The sequence below is a fragment of the Vicugna pacos genome, chromosome 5 (assembly GCF_048564905.1).
Source record: "Vicugna pacos chromosome 5, VicPac4, whole genome shotgun sequence".
Taxonomy (NCBI): domain Eukaryota; kingdom Metazoa; phylum Chordata; class Mammalia; order Artiodactyla; family Camelidae; genus Vicugna; species Vicugna pacos.
In genome coordinates, this window is record NC_132991.1 from 24,838,418 (window position 1) to 24,857,500 (window position 19,083).

The 19,083-nt window shown below is 35.3% G+C and overlaps 1 long non-coding RNA gene across 1 annotated transcript in view; it reads right to left on the reverse strand.

Moving 5' to 3' along the window:
* The window catches only part of LOC140696355 (uncharacterized), a 216,967-nt gene that overhangs the window by 27,740 nt on the left and 170,144 nt on the right, over positions 1 to 19,083 (reverse strand). Inside the window, exons 4-5 of the long non-coding RNA XR_012072563.1 lie at positions 16,620 to 16,796; positions 8,834 to 8,979 (exon numbers count right to left, since the gene is read on the reverse strand). This is a non-coding gene — a long non-coding RNA (uncharacterized lncRNA). The remainder of the gene's footprint in view (positions 1 to 8,833; positions 8,980 to 16,619; positions 16,797 to 19,083) is intronic.

The following is a 19,083-nucleotide window of genomic DNA, read 5'->3' on the forward strand; positions in this document are numbered from 1 at the left end:
TAAGTTGGATGTTTATTATGTCTCTGAGGCATTTATTTTATTTGAGCAAAATTTTGAAATTACAATTGAAATCAAGGAACTAACTATATGATTAAAGGCACAAGTGCTCAATCAGATGCACATTTTTCTAGAATGTATATGTGTGGTCACATTTCTCAACATAGTACATTACAACTTAGAAACTGGAGACGTTCTTACACTAGTTCCAAAGATGATTTAGACCAAGTGAAATTAGTCCACATATTAAAAGAATTTCTTTTATTTTAAGTCTTCATTAATTCACATAAAGAAAGTGGCTATATATTTGTTATTTCACTTTTCAGATGAAGACATCTGGAGTATAGGGCAGTCATCAACCTTGCTCAAGTTCACAGAATTTTTAACTGGTGTAGCAAGAGTTCATACACAGATCTCAAGCTCCATACACATACTATTAATTACTGGGTTTTGGTGACAGCAAAAACCTGTAATGGTTTTTGTGAGGAAACTTCAACTTTTATAAATATTGTTAATACCTTGTAGTGAACAGGAATTTTAATGAGGCAGAGAATTTACTCACTCCTTTCTGTCTAAGTTGAATAAAGAAATAGATGTGTTTGAAATTCCTATACCATCTGATGTTATTTTAGTAGGCCTGGTGGAAAATGACAAGATTTCAGTCTCTTTTCAGAGATCAGTATCGAATCTATATTACATATGGCTACCATAGTGACCTTCCTCCCAGCCTGTCTCTCCTAACTCTGATAGTTATTTCTACCTGTAAATCATCTTAATACTCAAGTGATATTTTATACATAATCACAATGCATATGAAATAACTGGACAAGTCCCAGCATGGTCCAGAGCATTTGGGGTGCTGGTTAACAAAGAGTGCTGGGCTCCGGGATTTAAAAATTTGTCTTTTTAACAAGTTCTTAGGCGATGCTGATGCTGCTCATTGGGGTACCACACTTTGAAAAACACTGGTGTGTTAGAAAGAGCAATTCTTTGCAAATGGAGTGTCCTGGGGTGAATCCCATGTTTGCTACCTCACTATATGTATAATTTGGGACAAGATACTTTAGTAAATCCCAATCAATTTATTGTAAAAATCTAAATCTACCTCACTGTCTTCTTGGGGACTTGAAATTAGTCAATGCACAACCCACTGCATTTCATAGGTATTCATAGATTCTCTTTTGGAGTGTTTCCCTTGATGATTTATAAAAATATTTCTATTAAGTATACTCACTCACGGTCCATTAGGCTGCATTTCTCCTTTTAAAGTTTGTCATGCTTAGTTTTTGTTTTATTTTATTGCCCTTTTCTAATTAATAGTCAAAATCAATATATTCCCGTGTGTTTTCTTCTTTTTCTGTGTTCACTAAATTTTCTGCCTCGGTATCAGATACATATCTACTCATACTGTCTTTTAGTTAATTTCAGTTTTTCATATTTATCTCTTCTCTCTTATACCCCACGAGTGGGCTGGGTTCCATGGGAACCTTCCCAGCCTCTCTCCCAGCTGTAACTTCTAAGCTATCTAGCACATGGGATAGGATGAGCATTTGGAGGAAGAGGCACTCTAAGGCTGACCTCTGTATGTGTTCTTCATAACATTCCCCCTAGCTGGGTTTCAGAAAAGGACTGATGCACCTTTAGCAGATCTGGGCTGGCATGACTGCTTGGTCTGTAGTCGAATGGGACTAGCAGCACCCAGACACTAAGGGGCAGAGAAAAGGGCATGACTAGCGAGCTCTTCCCCAGCTCATCTTCTGCTCTAGACATCTACTTGCCTTCTATTTGATGCCATCACTGCCACCAGTACACTGGACCATGTCTACCTCTATTTCCCTTGAGGAATTTCACACTAGCATGTGACTTGCATGTTAATCACTGTTTCATGTAAACATTTTTGAAAAGTCTGTTGTTGAGGATTTAATACAATTGTAAACTCTCTTAATTTTATAATCTATGATGAAAAACTTTTTTAATTTTTCAGGGAGAATGACAAAAGAAGACAGATAAACATTATTTGTGGCCTTTTTCCCAAGCAAGCACACATATGCACACACAGTTCTCTTATCCTCAGTGGATACAAAGGGCAATTGTTCCATTAAACTTAAGTTATAAACCTTAAATGTTCTGCATAAGAATATCATTAATAACTTCTACTATGCAAACATGAAATCACTAGACCATTTCCTCTTAAAATATTATAAATAATACTGTTCAATTTAAATTAAAGGCTACATATTTAATATCTTTAATTACTTTTGAACTAACTGACTATAATTGTTAACTTAATTTTTAATTGGCATTTTAGGTTTTTAATCAAGATTTCTGTTATTTTTGACATAGAATATAAAGTCTTCATTCTACATTTTTAACACTGGCTTTTGAAATTGTTATCTCTGAATAATGAAGTAAGTTTTGTTATCAAAGCAAAAGGTATCAGATTTAATATAAAAATCAGATTTAATTGGGGAATAAGACACCCTAAGTATGCCCTTAGCTTGACTGGGTTTTGAATTTATTCAACTTTTGAAAAACTTTTCATATACATATATATATGTGGGCTATAGAGAGAGAGAATTTTAAATTATATCTCTGCATGCATTTAAAGGGTACTCCATTTTAATCCACAAAACATAATTTGTCCTGACTTATGAAAATGTTTATGTTCATATATTCATGCAAATTATATTTGTACACTTCTTATAAAAATAAAAACTGAATCTTTTTCCTTTAATTACAATTAACCACTGTTTGTGACTTTGTTATGATTTTTCCTATTAACTGAAATAGTAGTAAGTAAGGTAGAGTTGTAAAGAGAATTGAGCTCTCTTGATACTTAGAAAGAGTTTTATTACCTTTTGTGCAAGTGGCTTAGTTGTGACTGTTCTGTCAATGGGAGGGAGAGCAAAAACAAGGATTCTCTTCTCTCACTGAGATGTGCTAAGTAAACTGTGCTGAGGCACGTGACAAAGAATATGGAGGATTAAAATTAATCCTGGGCTGTTTGTGTTTTCTTCCTACCTTTGTTTCCTCTACTTGAGTTATGCTTGATATTATTTGGATGTCAAGTTTTCTTAAGGGGTGCACTGAAGTCAAAATGTATTTTACACAAATAAAAAAATACGAGAAAAAAGGCAGCGAAAACGTGGCTCACAGATAATATCCTAAGCTTGTTTGTGAGATTTGGGGGCTTTGTAATTTAGAAAGCTCCTGTGATGTACTAATAAGCGAAAACAGGAACGTATTGTGTCCAAACAGTGCATATACTGCGAGGGTGCAACGTGCTAGAAGCACCTAAGTAGGCAATTGTGTTGCGAAACCACAATGAAAAGACTCAGGCAGAAAACAGCTTTCTGAAAATTGCACCTTTTGAAGTATTGGTGACATGAAATTGATGGAGTTAGGTGGAATAATGACTTTAAACATTAATCCTTCCTCTCCTCGGCAGTATCTTGAGGTGCTCATTAGGTCTCATACGGAAAGAGGATTTAGCAAATTCCATTTTTTTACCTTTCACAAAACTGCTAAGCATTTTTGATATATATGATTACTCTGCTTGGAAGTTATCCAGAGCCGGTAAATCTGGGAAGAAGCTTGTCCAAGTCACACTGCTTGTACTCCCAAGGACTCTACACTGTGAGGTGCTGCGTGGTGCCTGGCACACACTGGCTGGGCTCTGCCTGAGCCTACTGCATTAATTTAATTTCAAAAGCAAGGCTTTGAGGTTTGAATCACCAGCCTTCTCTTCACTACCTTGCAGCCAAAAGCTTGCTTTTATAATGGCTGTGATTCCAGGCTCCTGGGGTGCTTCTGATGTCACAGCTTTTAGAGGAACACCACCAGAAATGTTGTAATGCAGAGAAGTACAAAGACAATGCTTTCAACATGTGTGCATACATGAGCAGTCGCCAAGAGTTTTCAGATCAGCCTTAAGGAAAATTGGTATTTGTTTATTTTTACTGTTTTCCCAGGGAATTAGATTTACTTTTCCATTTGCAGCATTTATGGGGAAGGTATATATGCGCCCATGACTTTCCTGATCTAATAAAGACTGCATAGCTGTCAAGTAAGTCAACATACCATCAATAATGAGCAAGCTGATGGTTGAGCCTCATAACTTTCCTTATACTTTGGTTTTAACAAACATTGCAATATGTTTGAATAAGAACAAGTTTCTACTGTATAGCACAGGGAACTATATTCAATATCTTGTAGTAACCTATAATGAAAAAGAATATTCAAAGACATATATGTACGTATGTGTATGACTGAAACATTATTCTGTACACCAGAAATTGACACATTGTAAACTGACTAAATTTCAATTAAAAAACAGAAAAAATATTAAAAAACACTTTTGTATGTGTCTGTGTGTGTCTCCTTCCATATGTGTCTCTTTGTAAGCATACACACACACACACACACACTTCACTTATGCATGATTCTCTAATATAAGGGATCCTAATGTTGTGCCATCTAGAATCTTAAAATTAAAAACAGCCCCAAAGACCAGGAATTGATTTAGCATTAAAAGGTATAAAACTAAGTGAAAAAATCTAAAGGAAAGGCTTCAAAAAGCTGGCTATCAAAATTTTAAAATAACCAAAGTTTACATTAGTTTTTATATTGCTAGTTTTTACATTGTTGCCTGTGCTTCCAAACAGTAGTAGAATTTTCCTTGTCTCAGACATTTAAAGTGATCCTCCCCAGACAGAGCTTGGAGATGGAAGTTTCAGAAATAATCTTTTGGTGAAGAAATGGCCTATCTGACCTAATTGTGGGATCTTTCTCTCTCTTTTTCTCTCGCTCTTCTATCACTTAGAAAAAAGCTGCGTGGGATGAAAAAATTCCTCTTCTCACTATGCTTTGCACATTGTCAGAATTTATTAACACAGTATTTTCAGAAGAATGACAGGGTTATTAGACATTTCATGGCAGAAACTCAAAAACAATTCTGCATCCTGTTTGGTCAAAACTTGTAAAATTTTCAAGAACCACAGAAGCAAAAGTGGTCTTCCAGTGCATGTGTTAAATGCAGACTTGCCAAGATGATAGAACTTGAAACCAGGGGAGAAAAACAGAGTCAAGTGCATAAAGTCATCTTATGCATTAGCATGTGTGGGATGGATGCTATGATAATGTAAGATAAACAAAGGCTTACAAAAATACATGAATATCTTCCTCTAGATGGCCTAACCTATGGGCACTGCATATGGAACATGATCTGTATCTATACCATGCCAGAAAAATCAGGTAATTTTAAATAATAAAAACACATCTTGAAAATGCAGTCAGTAAACTGACAGATTTCTTTCCTTTGGTATGCAAAACACTGATCTAACCTCATTTTTTTTTTCTAATTTTGACTAATAGATTCACTGAATTGATCTGATGGACATGTATATTGTTCAGCAACATGAATACAAAATGGAACGATTTATTGGCACATTTGTCATGTAAGTTAAAGAGTTTTTATAATCTAAAGAAAAGCTATTTGTGTTTCTTCAACTGAAAGATTATAGCTTAATTTTTACAGTCCAGTTTTTGATTTGTTTTCATTTTTTTCACCTGGGTGCTATGTGTATCTGGTGAAACTTCTCTTATCTTTTTGTCTCTGCTTTCAAATACATTGCTTTAAAAAAAATCTATGGAAAGTCAATCTGAAGATTAATAAAACAAGCTTAAAATAGATAAAACACAGGTGACTGTTCAGCTTGATTGGCAGAGGAGGAAATATTTGTTTTTCAGAAATATATTTACATATTTTCCCAGGTATTAATTAATCCATTAAACATTTACTAAGTACCTATTTGTCTTGACCACAAGATCCAGACATTGTGGAAGATATCAGAAATGCTTAGATAAATGACTTTGTCTTCCAGAATGACACAAATAGAGGGAAGAAGATATAAAAGAAATTTGTGGAGTCATGACTGTGTGGCATAAGCCTGTGTACGTGCAAGGGTGTGGCCAAGTTCACCAGGTCTGGTTAAGTGGTAGAAATGGTAAGAGAAGCTTCAGTGATAGGCGATTTTGTTTGTTTTTGAGTTGGAATCTACGGAAGTGTATGGCAGGCCAAGAGAAAAGCACACCAGAAAGTCAAGATAGTTTTTACCATCATGGTCTATAAAATAACAGCATGTATTATCTACTGTATGATGAGAGAATAAGAGAAATACAGAGGTAAAATCTCAATTAAGATAGAATGACTGTTAGCTTATGTCTTCAGCCAAGACCAACCATAATCACATGACAAAATTATGAAATAATTGTTTTTCTCCTGGTATCTACACTCTGCTGGTGGTACTCACCATTTCAACCAGGTACCCAGAATTTCATGCTACCAACAGTTAGTTACAGTCTGTCAGTCCCCTTCAGAATTGCCTGTATTTTGGTTCCCACCCCAACCCATTTCTTCTACTTTGTGCTCCATTGCTTCTCACTTAGTGATTGATGGAAAGCCAGCTGATAAGCTAATTCTTACTAAGGTTTAATTACTTAACAGCTTGATTATTAAATCTCTAAGGGTATTTGGATTTTGAACAGAAGACTCTTAGATGTTAAAAGTCTTAATTCAGTAGAATTGATTAGTGGAATTTTTAGTCGGGGAGGAAATTTTATTGGGGCAAGAAAGGTGAGAGAAAGGGCTGTCACAGAAATACTTCATACCTACGAGAAACAGCAAGCTCAAGTGGAAACAGTGCTTCATTGGAGTTAAAATCCCATGTGTGCTACCATCAAAATTGTTACTTTGGGCAAATCATTTTGAGTCTCTGTTTTCTCATCTTCATGATAGAAATAATGATCGTTATGGTACCAGGCATTACTAGGATCAAATGAGAAGTAGGTAGAAGTTCTTCACAATGTATAGATGCACATTATCATGATCTCATTCAGAAAAATTTAGGTTTACAGGCATCAAGATCATTTTTTCTTCCTAAGTTTTTCTTAATTCAATTAACTACTTGTAAGGACAGCCACTAGAAGATGGCTGGATTTGTAATGAAAGTTTATCTTGTGTGCCTGTATTATAAGCTTTCTAAATACATTGTTTGCATCTTAAAGTTTTTAAAAGAACATCAGCAAAACATGGAAAGAGGAACCTGTGAGCAAGAACAAATTAAGAAATGAAAATACAATATGGCTGTAAGAGGGATTCTAGGAAGAATAAAGATGTAACTTAATAGATAATTATAAAAGCCTCAGAGGAAACTAAATGGGAATTTAAGTGGTTTGCAGGATCAAAAGATATGGATAGAAGCAGATGTATGACTTGTCATTATGGTATAACTAATATGTAACAATAAGAAAAGCAATTATTTCAATCCTATTTTCAATGGTGGGACAAAACAATATAGCATCAATACATTATCATAGGAAGAATAGAGTGACACAATTTATTTGGCAATTTGGGAGTACCTGTCAAAATTTAACATGTATGTATGACCCAATAGCTTGTTTTTTATTTTCATACAAGTATGTGAGCACATAAGGACAGCTTTACTTTTAACAGTGATTATTTAGAGACAACTGAATAGCTCTCTGTTAGAGAAACATTTAAAACAATCTTGAAACGGAAAAGGAGAGAATGTGTCAAGTAAAATGTGAATCCCATAAAAGAAGAATGATGGTAAAAGCTCAGCTCCCTCAAAAAAAGCTCATGGTTTCAAGGCAGAGCATTGAAAGTGTAGGCAACTGGGTATTCACCTTAAATAACATTTAGGAAATCATGGAAGATAAAACAAGAGGAAATTAGTTAGATGCTTTCATTTCCATAAAAGGAGACTTGAGGATTCAAGATTCAATAAGCATAAGGTCTACCCTACAAAATTATATCATGGATTTGCAAGCACGTGTTGTTAACATTTTGATATGTTACTAAGACATTTTCGTTCAAACTAATGTGATTTTTTTTGGATTGATGTGTTAGACTGGTGGATCAAAGAAATGTCACACACGCCTTTTATTTTCAGACAAGCGAGGCATCTGGCAAAGTTGCAAGATTTCTGGGGATCACCAGAGGAGTGAGGACTTAACAATCACTTAGTAACTTTTTGGAATGTGAACTTAGGACACAGAGAAGGCAATGCTGCTAATACAATGGGTAGAACATAAGCAACAGATACAGAGAAAACAAGCAGTGAGCTACAGCCTCGACTCTGGAATCAAACTTACGTATGATTCCAGGGTCAGAAACATCCTATCTACTCAATGACTGGTCTAGTTGGGGTTGTTTTATCTCTCCAAGCCTCAAGTTGGTTTTTTTTTTTTTCATTTGAGAATTAAAATGATGCCTACCTTAATTAAAGAGGAACTAAATTAAAAGTGCTTAGTAAGATGACAAGCATCATGTATTATGATATTAAAATGAATATGCAGAAGATGGAATTCATTAGAAGGATTTAGGCAGGGAGTAGAGTCTTTTTTTCTCATCATGGACAGTAGCAGCAGAGACAGAAAACATGAATGACCATAATATCACATCCTACTGTAAAGAGGAAAAGAAGCTCTTCTCAAGAAGGATAGTAAGCACAATGCATTCTCCTATTGAGTAAAGAATATCGTAGCTGAGATATGAAAGCTATTAAATATCCACAGAAACTTTCCTTTAAGAGGTTTGCTATGTAACAGGTTTTCATTAATATTTTCTTGAAGTACACTTAAGATAAATCTTCAGTATCTAAGATAAATTCAGAATATGTGTTCCTTGTCTCCTAAGAGAGCTTAACATCATTAATTAAATAAAAACTCAAAAAGATGAATTGTTCCAAACTAACAAAATAAATATAACAGGGTTAAATATAATGCTGTCACACATTTGGGCAGGATACTCAACTTCGTCTTCTCCTTCTCCTTCTCCTTCTTCTTCTTCTTCTTCTTCTTCTTCTCCTTTTTCTTTTTTTTTGTAATCCATAGGTAAAATTGGGCATACGGTGATTTTAAATAATATAATCAAGATAAAATGCTTAGTGTGGTTCTTGGCTAAAAAAGAACAATCATGAAAATATGGTTATCATTATTATCAGATGAGGAAATTAGGAAACACCTAGTACTTACAACAGACAGGAATGATTCATTTTTTAAAAGTCTAAATACTGTACTCTATGCTAAGGACAGTATGACCCAAGAGGATGAAAACACCATGAAACAGATAATGGGGTCTTGTGTTGCATTAAATAGGAGTGTTGTGTGTTCCTGAAGAGAAATTCTTGTTTCACTTTACACAGTTGAGATATCATCTTATCATCTAGAGAAATTAGTTATGAGAATAACATTTTAAGAAGGACTTGAACACACTGTAGAGATGGTGAGAAAGCTGGAGCAATTAATGACTTTTGATTTGGAAAAGAAGGATTACCTAAAGGGGAACAGAACATCTGAAATGTTTACAAACTTGAAATGAGTATAGATGAGGATTAAGTGGAGAAAGTTATAGGAATCAGATTTTGAGCACATATATGGACAGAGATTAAGAAGTAGATATGTCTGATAACTCAATGAGATGTTTTAGGGATGGGAATCATTTCTGGCCAGCTTTTAGTGATCCTGGATGTAAACTTGATAAGGTGACGCAAGCCCATAGCAGGATTGCCACCACTCTCCCATCCTGGACTCAGGGTACATGGTTCTCCATCAGCCAAGGGCTCTTTCTCACTGGACTGATAAGTATCCTTTCATCTCTGATCCTGGTAGAATCCTTTAAATTGCCTTTTGACAGCCACTGCCCATCAGTTAGTGAGCCATTTCTGCCTAGATGCTCTCTAAGGTTCTATAGATTCTAATACCCCATGGCATTAATGTTTGAACTATATTTTTATCACCTAGAATACAGGACATTATGTCCTCCATTTACTTATATAAAAGCAAAAGGAGTAAAATTTTCAACATTGTAATGCTTATTTCTAACACTAAATAATGTAGAGATAATCCTCAAATTTCAACACAGTCACCAGATGGTATGTTTTCTAGACAAGTCAAATTTATAACAATGTATTTTTACATTTTGCAATACAACATAAAGCCTAATAATAAGATCTGAATTCTGCAAATACTAGACAAATCTGCAAGTATAACATTCTTCTCTCCTAGCGAACATCCTGTGAATTCATAAATATTTACATATTACAAGTTATAATTATGTAGCACTGGGGAAAAGGGAAAATGTAACTGTGTATTTATATGTGCAAGAATATAAAAGAACATTCATAAATTACAAGTGTGCATTGTTCTAAGAAGGGTACCTACTGAGCTTTTGTATCTTGAGGCCAATACATAAGACAAGTTTCTACATCCCTCTCACCAGTGAAATTAAACAAAATTATAATTGTAAGTTTGAATGACTATTGATTGCTATTATAGCTTCTATTAATAGTTATAAATGATTATGTATGAGCACATCATTGTAGGTATTTGATAATGTAAAAGGGAAAGTTTGTATTGCTACAGGGATAATCCTCCTTAAGAAACTGACAAGCACGATTATAAAAATACTGCCAAGTATGTATTTGCTTTAAAACAATTACCTAAAATAGTACAGTTAAATGCTATCTTGTTATTGCTTTTCATATTAGTTGGCTTTCCACGGTAAATTCTATATCATAGATTAATCTGAACACTAATAAAGTTCTGCTAAATAAAATAAGATTTAAGTTTAGAAATCCTCTGTGCATGTTAGTTTTGAGTTATCCCAAAGCTTAAAACAATGAAAAACTGAAAAATGTTTTCTACACTTCTGCATCATTTCCCAAAGGAATTATCATCATTAACATTTATTTTTTTATTTTCATACTTTTCTTTTTATTTTCATTATAAAATATTTCAACAGTTTAATTACTTCATAACTACATTTTTATGCATATCTCTGGAGGTACATTTATATATTAGAGTAAATTCAGCTCTTAAATAGTCTAATTTCTGAGGTTGACAGCCTTTATGTAGCAGTGACCTCCAGTCATCTGATCAAATTTTGGGTTACTTACTAGCTATAATCAAATATATTCTCATCTCTTATTTGAACAAATCATACAGAAATTGAATACAATTTTTTATGAACACTAGCAATATGTTCACTTCTCTGATAATTTTGACATTAAAATTCCATCTTAATAATCCCATCCTTCAGGCTTTGCAGACTCTTAAGGTATTAAAGCAAAAATTATCCTAAGCAGTTAGATTATAATGTATTTAAAGATTAGACATTTCATGTTGAATATTAACTGCTCCACTTCTCAGAAAAAGAAAACTATGCTGATTTTCTTCTTCTATAATTTATACATTTCAAAGGCTGGCTCTCCAAGTTTTAAACCATGCTACAGGAAAACATACTTTAAAAGGGACTTGAATTTACATAGTGTTTCAAAGGTACATGTAATGGTACATTTAGATAAATTAGAAATATGTACAATAATTATTTAATTTTATTTCAAAACAACATACTATAGAGTTATTAAAATTTTAACTATGGCCAATGCTTTACAGATAATAAAATAGTGAAAGTAGTTAAAATAGTTAAAATAGAGTTAACTTCTCTATTGAAAAAAGTGAATATGCATTCTGTGAACCTTACTTACTAGGTGAGATATTTATTCAATATACTCTTTATTATGTGGAATTAGAGAAATTAAAGACCAATATGAATTAGCAGATGAGAAAATGACTTGTTATATTGTTTCTCAGGCTTAAAGGGACAATGTGATGGTGTTAGGAGGCAGGGTCTTTGGGAGATGATTAGGTCATGAGGGTGGAGCCCTCATGAATGGGATTAGTGCCCTTGTAAAAGAGACTCCAGAGTGCTGCCTCTCCCCTTCCACCACCAAGTGAGAAAGTGTCTATATACCAGAAAGTGAGCCCCGAGACACTGAATCTGTAGAAGGCTTGATCTTGGACAGCCTCCAGATGTGAGAAATGTATTTCTTTTGTTTATACGCCATTCAGTCTAAGGTAGTCTGTTTTAGCAATTCAAATGGACTGACAGAAGGCTTGCAAATTAACAAGAGGCATGTTTCCAAGAGCTCAATCCTGCCTCTGGTCAAAGAAGAGAAAGAAGAATGATATATAAAAATGAATAGAGATACCTACAACACAGACCCTTTTGCACAGTATATAAGAATGTCATTATCTTATTTTATGCCTATTAGCAAGTAACTTCTATTCACCAAGCTCCACTTCCTATCAAAAAAGAAGAAGAAGAAGAGAAAAAAGAAGGAAAAAGAAATAATGATGCCTCATGTTTTGTGTGGATGCTTGTGTGTGCCAATGAGATTATGTGAAATTACTTTTTTATATTGATTTGACTTCGTTAATTGTGTTGTCTTGGTTTGGGCTCCTCTAAAAGCAAACTCTAAGACTAGATTTAGAGCAGTTTGTTTATGTGGGAAGCTGTAACAGGAAGCCCCTGCATGACTGGGCAAGTGAGAGCACAGGAAGATGTGTTTTCACTCTCTACTGCTGGGTAGCATCACTGCATAATCAGTGACTTACAAGGACGACCACTAATTATAGCTCACAATTCTTTGTGTTGACTGAGATCAGCTGCTTGGTTTTTCAGTAGGTCTCACTTGGGACGTCCCATGAAGCTACAGTCAATAGTGACTGGGGCTGGGGTCATAGCAAGACAGCTTGATATGCAGAGGCTGGCCCTGTTTCTCTCTTTTAATCTCAGGGTCACTTATTTTTTCACATGAACTCCCTACGTGATCTCTCAACATGATGTTTCCAGCAGTAGTATAGACAGACTTCTTACATGGCGTCTCCAGATTTCCAAGAGTGTTAACGAGGAAGCTGACAAGGTATTGTAAGTTGTAGGCTGTGAACTGCACAGTGTCACTTCCATTATTCACAGTGAGAGGAGACTACTCAGGGCATGAACACTGGGAACATTGGTTTGTTGAGGGCTGTTTTTGGATGCCTGTAGCTACAAGAAGAAAGTCAATATATTTTAGGTAAAGGAAGACGTCTACTGTTGGTAACAAGCTGAATCCTTCTGGAGAGAGCTGGGCTATGTATAGAAACACCTTAGAATTTCTTCACTTGAGGGGTGTGGAAGCTGAGATATCTATCAATTCCTATTTGGCATTGCTAAAGGGATGATTTTGCAGGAACAAATTTCCTGGCACCTCAGGCTTGCCAGATATGTAGGTGGAGTACACAGCCCATGCCAGAGAAACTCCTATCAAAAACAGTTGCAGAAACCTTCAATAAGAAATTGACAGAAGGCATGGGAATAGAGAGTCCTGAGGGGAAATGGGATAATCGTATGGAATATATTTGTACTGCCTACAAATATAACAAAATGAACACTCAGCCCCCCAAAATCAACTTTATCAGTATCTTAAAAGGCCTATGTTTCTTTTCTTCAATAATATTTCTCCCTGACCCCAAACAGAATAGACACCACAAAAAAATTTTGTTTTAATAATTTCCTTGCTTAAAAAAAATTGTTTCTCCAAAGAAATACCTGTAAAAATTACACTGCTTAATTGTATCTACTTTGGAAATTTATATAAATGGAAGGATACTGTATATATCTTTCTGCAACTTGTCCATTCATTGCATGTTGTTTTTCACATTCACATGCTTATGCTTGAAACCGATGTTAATTTTGCCCCCTCCCCCACCTCTCCCTTTTTTTTTTTGAGTCTCTTTTGAACACAATTTTTTTAATGTCAACTTTTCCTTTAGTTACATAGTCTACCTTTTAGTTATTAGTTATTTGACAAGCATACTTAACCAAGTTTAAAATTAATCAATCTCTAAACATACGTAAGTCAAGGTTCTCCAGAAAAACAGAACCAATAGGAAATATACATATATATGATGTGTATATATGATATGTATATAAATATATGTATATGATATCTGTATATCTGTAAAGATTTATTATACAGCATTGGCTCGTGTCATTATGGAGTCTGAGAAGTCCCAAGATCCACAGGCAGCAAGTTGGAGACCCAGGAGAGCCAATGTTGTAAATACCAGTCTGAGTCTGAAGACCTGAGCCTAAGGGCAGGAGACGACAGCCAGGCAGAGAGGGTGAATTTAACCTTTTGTTCTATTCTGGCCTTCAGCAGATTGGATGAGGTCCACCCATACCAAGAATGTCTATCTGCTTTCTCATTCTACCAATTCCTAAGTTTATCTCATTCAGAAACACGCTCACAGACACAACCAGAGTAATGCTCACCCTAATATCCAGCTCCTTGGGATCCAGCCAAGTCAATACCTAAATCAGCTATCATTACACCTTTACCTGAGTGATATAAGGAACTTAGAATACTTTAATGAGGATTACCCAACCCCAAAACGTGTTACTCCCCTCCATAATTCATCTGTATCCTTCTTTTATCCTCTAATCAGATATTGTTATCGTGGTTTCAGGTTAAATCTGTTCAAGTTTGCCCATGTATACAGAGAGCACCATGCATTCCTTCTTACTCCTTATTTCATCTGGACCACTTTACTTTTATCTGTGGTCCCTCTATTCAAATTTACTTTAATGAAATTTTCTGGTTGCTCAACTCTTCTCTGCTTTATGTTTTACATTACATATTTGTGTAATAAATGGCATATTATCTTGAGAAGAATTTGTCACCTGGGTTAAAACTGAGTTCCTTCACCCAATATCAAGGTATTTTCACAATGTCATTCCCTTGGGGGCACACTGCCTCAAGCTCATTTTGAATCAAATTATTTAACTGCTATTTTTCATACCGTAAATCATGAATTCAGAAAACAAACTGCATGCAAGATAGTTAAAGATCGTGAATTCTAAGGAAATAGCGTTTCTCCTACAACCCGCCGCCAGGTTTATAACAGGCAATCTTTCTTGCTAATCTTTTCCTCAAGGTTAGTTTATTTCTCATTCACCCTTCTTCTCTGGGCATGACATTTCGTGTCCTAGGTTTACTTTGGGGTGTTCTATTAATTCTCTTCCTGACTTGGCCCTTAGGTTTTATATCCCATTCTTCATTCCCTGAACAACCATCAACGTAAAAGAATAAGATCACCTGGGTTTGACGGAAGCCTCAGGATGGAATCCAACTCTGGTCTTTACAGATCATCTGGGATTCCTACTTTCAATTCATATTTAACTTTGTAGGGTTCTTTCTTTTGTGTCAGCTCATAGACATATTTAAAAATCAAATTTATATTCATTACACAAAAGTTTAGCTGTTTAAATGTGGGCAGGATTGTTACCCACCAAAGTGAAGTAAGAAAAGCTGGAACATCATTTATTTTAATGGAAAGAATTTAACATAAGGAATTGGTTAGACAGGCTCTGGAGTACAAAAGAGGCAAAATGAAAACGCCACAAAAGAGCTGTCACGCCGAGGACTGGAGAACAAAGAGAAGATGGCGGAGTTTTTCCTAAAACTTAGAAATTTGGAGGAGTGGCCCTGAAGATCTGAGATGCATATCTTTGAGGAAACGAGGCTGCTTGGCTAAAACTGTAGCCTCAGAAGCTCTGAATACAGACCCTAAGTAGTCAGAGCCCCTAAAAGGAACCTGAAGGAGAGGGTGCTGTGTAGCTGGTTCTGGAGCATTAGAAGCCCCAGGGAGGCTGGAAATCAGATTTCTGAGAAGGGTCTGCCAGCAAGCTAGTGCTGTGCTTTTAAGGAGGGCAATAAGCTGGGTCTGAGCATGTGGAGGAAAACTCCTGGAATTTACAACTAAGTGGCATTGCTAGTATAAAGAGCAAAGGCTGTCATCCTACTAACAAGAATAGGAAGCGACGTAGAAGCATCCTTCTCCCCTGCCCAGGCTGCCAGCCACTCTTTAGCATCCCTAGTGAGAAAACCTAAAAGAGCCAGCTGGGTTTGCAGAAGCAGGTCTGTAGAAGTTAGTCTTAACCCTATTATACAGAAGTGCAATCTGAAGCTGGTAATTAATAACCTGATAGATGGCATGAAAAATACTATTTCTATTTTGTCGGGAAAGGGCTTTTGTTGGTTGAATTTCCACAATCATTATTTTCCAAATATATGGCCAGATAAACTGATGAGTCTAATGCAGGAGAAAAAATTTTTAAAAAGATACGTTAGTGAAATAATTTGGCTGAACAAACATGTAATTCATATAATTCCCAAGAATTTTGACTTGTAGACTCTATGGCGCCATTTCTCACTACCACAATGTGGTTTCCGAGCATCATCAACCAGGAGAGAAATATAACAGAAGTGTAGGTACTTACTTTGCCGTGCTAAGTCAGGAGCATGCGTTGTTACTCCTCTGTCCCCAGCGGTGGTCAGTAGGCAGTAACTTGCCTTCAGAGATTGAAAGTCTGGAGAACACCACACAGCGACATCTCGGTGCCATCATATGCTGCTATTAGCTGGGTCAGTGTGTCTTGTTTATGATTCAGCCACACAAACTTTCTGGGAGATCTCGAATAACATCTAACACACTTACTTTTCTTCTATTCTCTGTAAACATGTGCACCCTAACACAAAAGAACTTTATTTTCTGTTATCACTGCAAATCTTCTTTCCATGTTAAAAATTAAGCTTCTATTGATTATATGGAGAAAGAAAATAGTGGTGTTTTTTAATTGTTACTATTTGCAACTACATTTTTACTGTGATCAAAGATGATACACTAGTACTCCCCCAGGATGGTATACTTACAACGCCATTCCTTTTGGTTTCCAGTAAAGCTCAAAGCCAACGCTTTTCTGCAGTCGACAAAATGTTGCTTGATATTCACAGGAATACATCTCCTCCAGGACGGAAACCATATTCTGCGTCATTCTGTGTGTTGATCAGCGCATAGACACTCTCCAATCCAGGTGTACCTTTATGTACCTACCAGGAATAGTCATAAAGATTTATGAAAAAAGTGAAATTTATGAAAACCAGTACATATTTTAGATGCTTACCAACTAAAGGAGTTTTATGGAATTGTAAACATACATATTTGAGGCAAAAACTTACTTTATATCATGAATAATTAGTACCACTGTAAAATTTTGGAGTTTTACTTATTTCAAGTATAATACGATACAAAACCTGTTTTTTATAAATGTGAGATCAGTTTGTTCAACATCTATTCACAATGCAATCTATTTCAAACAGGTTTCCCTGTATAGGATGTGGCATTAAATATAATTTTATTTGAAGTAAAAAAATTCAGCTTTAATGCATAGTTAGACCGTCAGAAATTGTGCATCTGACTATAAGCCTTTTTTGTATCATGCCATGTGTCAGGAAATAAGCAATTACCCTTAAAATATTAGTGTGAGTTTTTAAAAAAAATTTCACTATCTCTATACTGTCACAGAGGAAGAATTGTTGAAATTCTAGCTACATAAAGTGATGATCACATTTTACTATAAGATCGCTATTTAGATTTCTCCTTATAAATGTCAATATTTCTGACATTTCATTTATTACACTGAATTTAATCCAAGGTGATTAAAATGCATTGTTTTCATGTTTATTTCCTTTACATATATTGTTCTGGCCATCATACAATTCTTGTTTGATTTTAATCAGTAAGTTTTCAACGTGATTTCAGGTTGATATCTAAGAAAATGAAATTATTGTGTTGTATACAATTTACATTCTGTTCCTGAGCTATGAGTCAGTCCGGACCACATCAAATCATAACTTTGGGAAATTAGTTTCAAATGCAGTGTTTTAGCTTAGAGCTTCTGATTTATTAGTAAACCTACAACAAGTAGCTTTGCAACCAATTTTTTCACTTTTTTCACTAATCGCCAAAAGTTAAAATTCCATTCTTAAGGCTAAGAATATGAGTTGTTATTTGCATTAATTTCTCTTTTGTCCACTATGAAAATCAGGCATAATAATTCAACTCAATTCATAACGAAACTTCATTTGCTCAAAAACACTTCTTCATTCAGAGTCTATTTTAAAAATAGTTGCTTTAGAAGTTATTTTAAATCCCCGAGCACAAAGTATCATCTACCAGGATTTCTTTATTCATTCATTCATTCATTTTTATTCTTTCCTTCTAACAGTTTTTCTTCTATGGCGAGAGAATTTTTTCCTGTTTTACTGTTTAGATTTTCCTTCTTCAGACAATTGTTTGGAAACCAGTGGATCAGTTCGGAAGAGTCTGATATTGACTCATCACTGAGTGCAAATAGCTTCATCATTTTTGTCTTTCTCTTGGGAAAATCTCTTTTTCATTCTAGTCTGATGTAAGGCTTGGGTTGTGAGTCAGACAGATGATTAATAGTAGACTCCTTATTTATTCCCCTCATCAAAAAATGATAAGTACCTTTTTGGACTTGACAGTGGTGTGTGATGAACTGGTGTATGACACTTGCTTAACTCCAAAAGTCAGTAACAAAAGTAGACTATGCTTTCCTCCTGTGCAAGTAGGAGGCATTTTCTGCTTGTCTTTCCCTTCCTGTCTTCAGATAATGCAGGGGCTATGCGTGCAGGTGGGTGTGACCGCAGAACTAAAATGCTTTGTTTCTAAAGACTGACTGGGCCACTTTCCTAGTGCAGAAGTTAGTGGGCCCTGTAGCTTAATGACTCAGACACACACTAACTTTCCAAGAGGATGCCAGCGATGTCTAACATACTCACCGTTCCTCTATTCTTGGCAGACACATGTAGTCTACCATGAAAGAGCTTCATTTGTTCTTCGTATCCCTAAAAATGTGTTCTTTGTTAAATAATGATCCTCTGTTTATTGTAGAGATAAAAGAAGCAAAGGAAGAGGACGATGTTCCTGGGAACTGCGCTTTGTGCGCACATATATGTTATTTCACTTCATTTAAACCAGACAGCCGTCTTGAATGAAATGATTTCCAAACCCATTGCCATAATTAAAATCTGTGGTGTGTGTATGATTCTTATATTTTTAAATTTACGTGGTGTTGATGGGAACCAATATTTTAGGGTTGTCTGCTTTTCTAGCAGAAGAAACAACTATGGCCCTCTGCCCATAGAACGCATTTTTCTTGGTTATAACTCACTATATATTCTCCATCTCTGCAGTGTTCATATGTATCTGATTTTAAACACACACACACACACACACAATAGTTTATTTATACTGGAATGTACCTTTCATCCTTCCCCACTATTTGCTCACACAGTGACACTTTATAGAGAT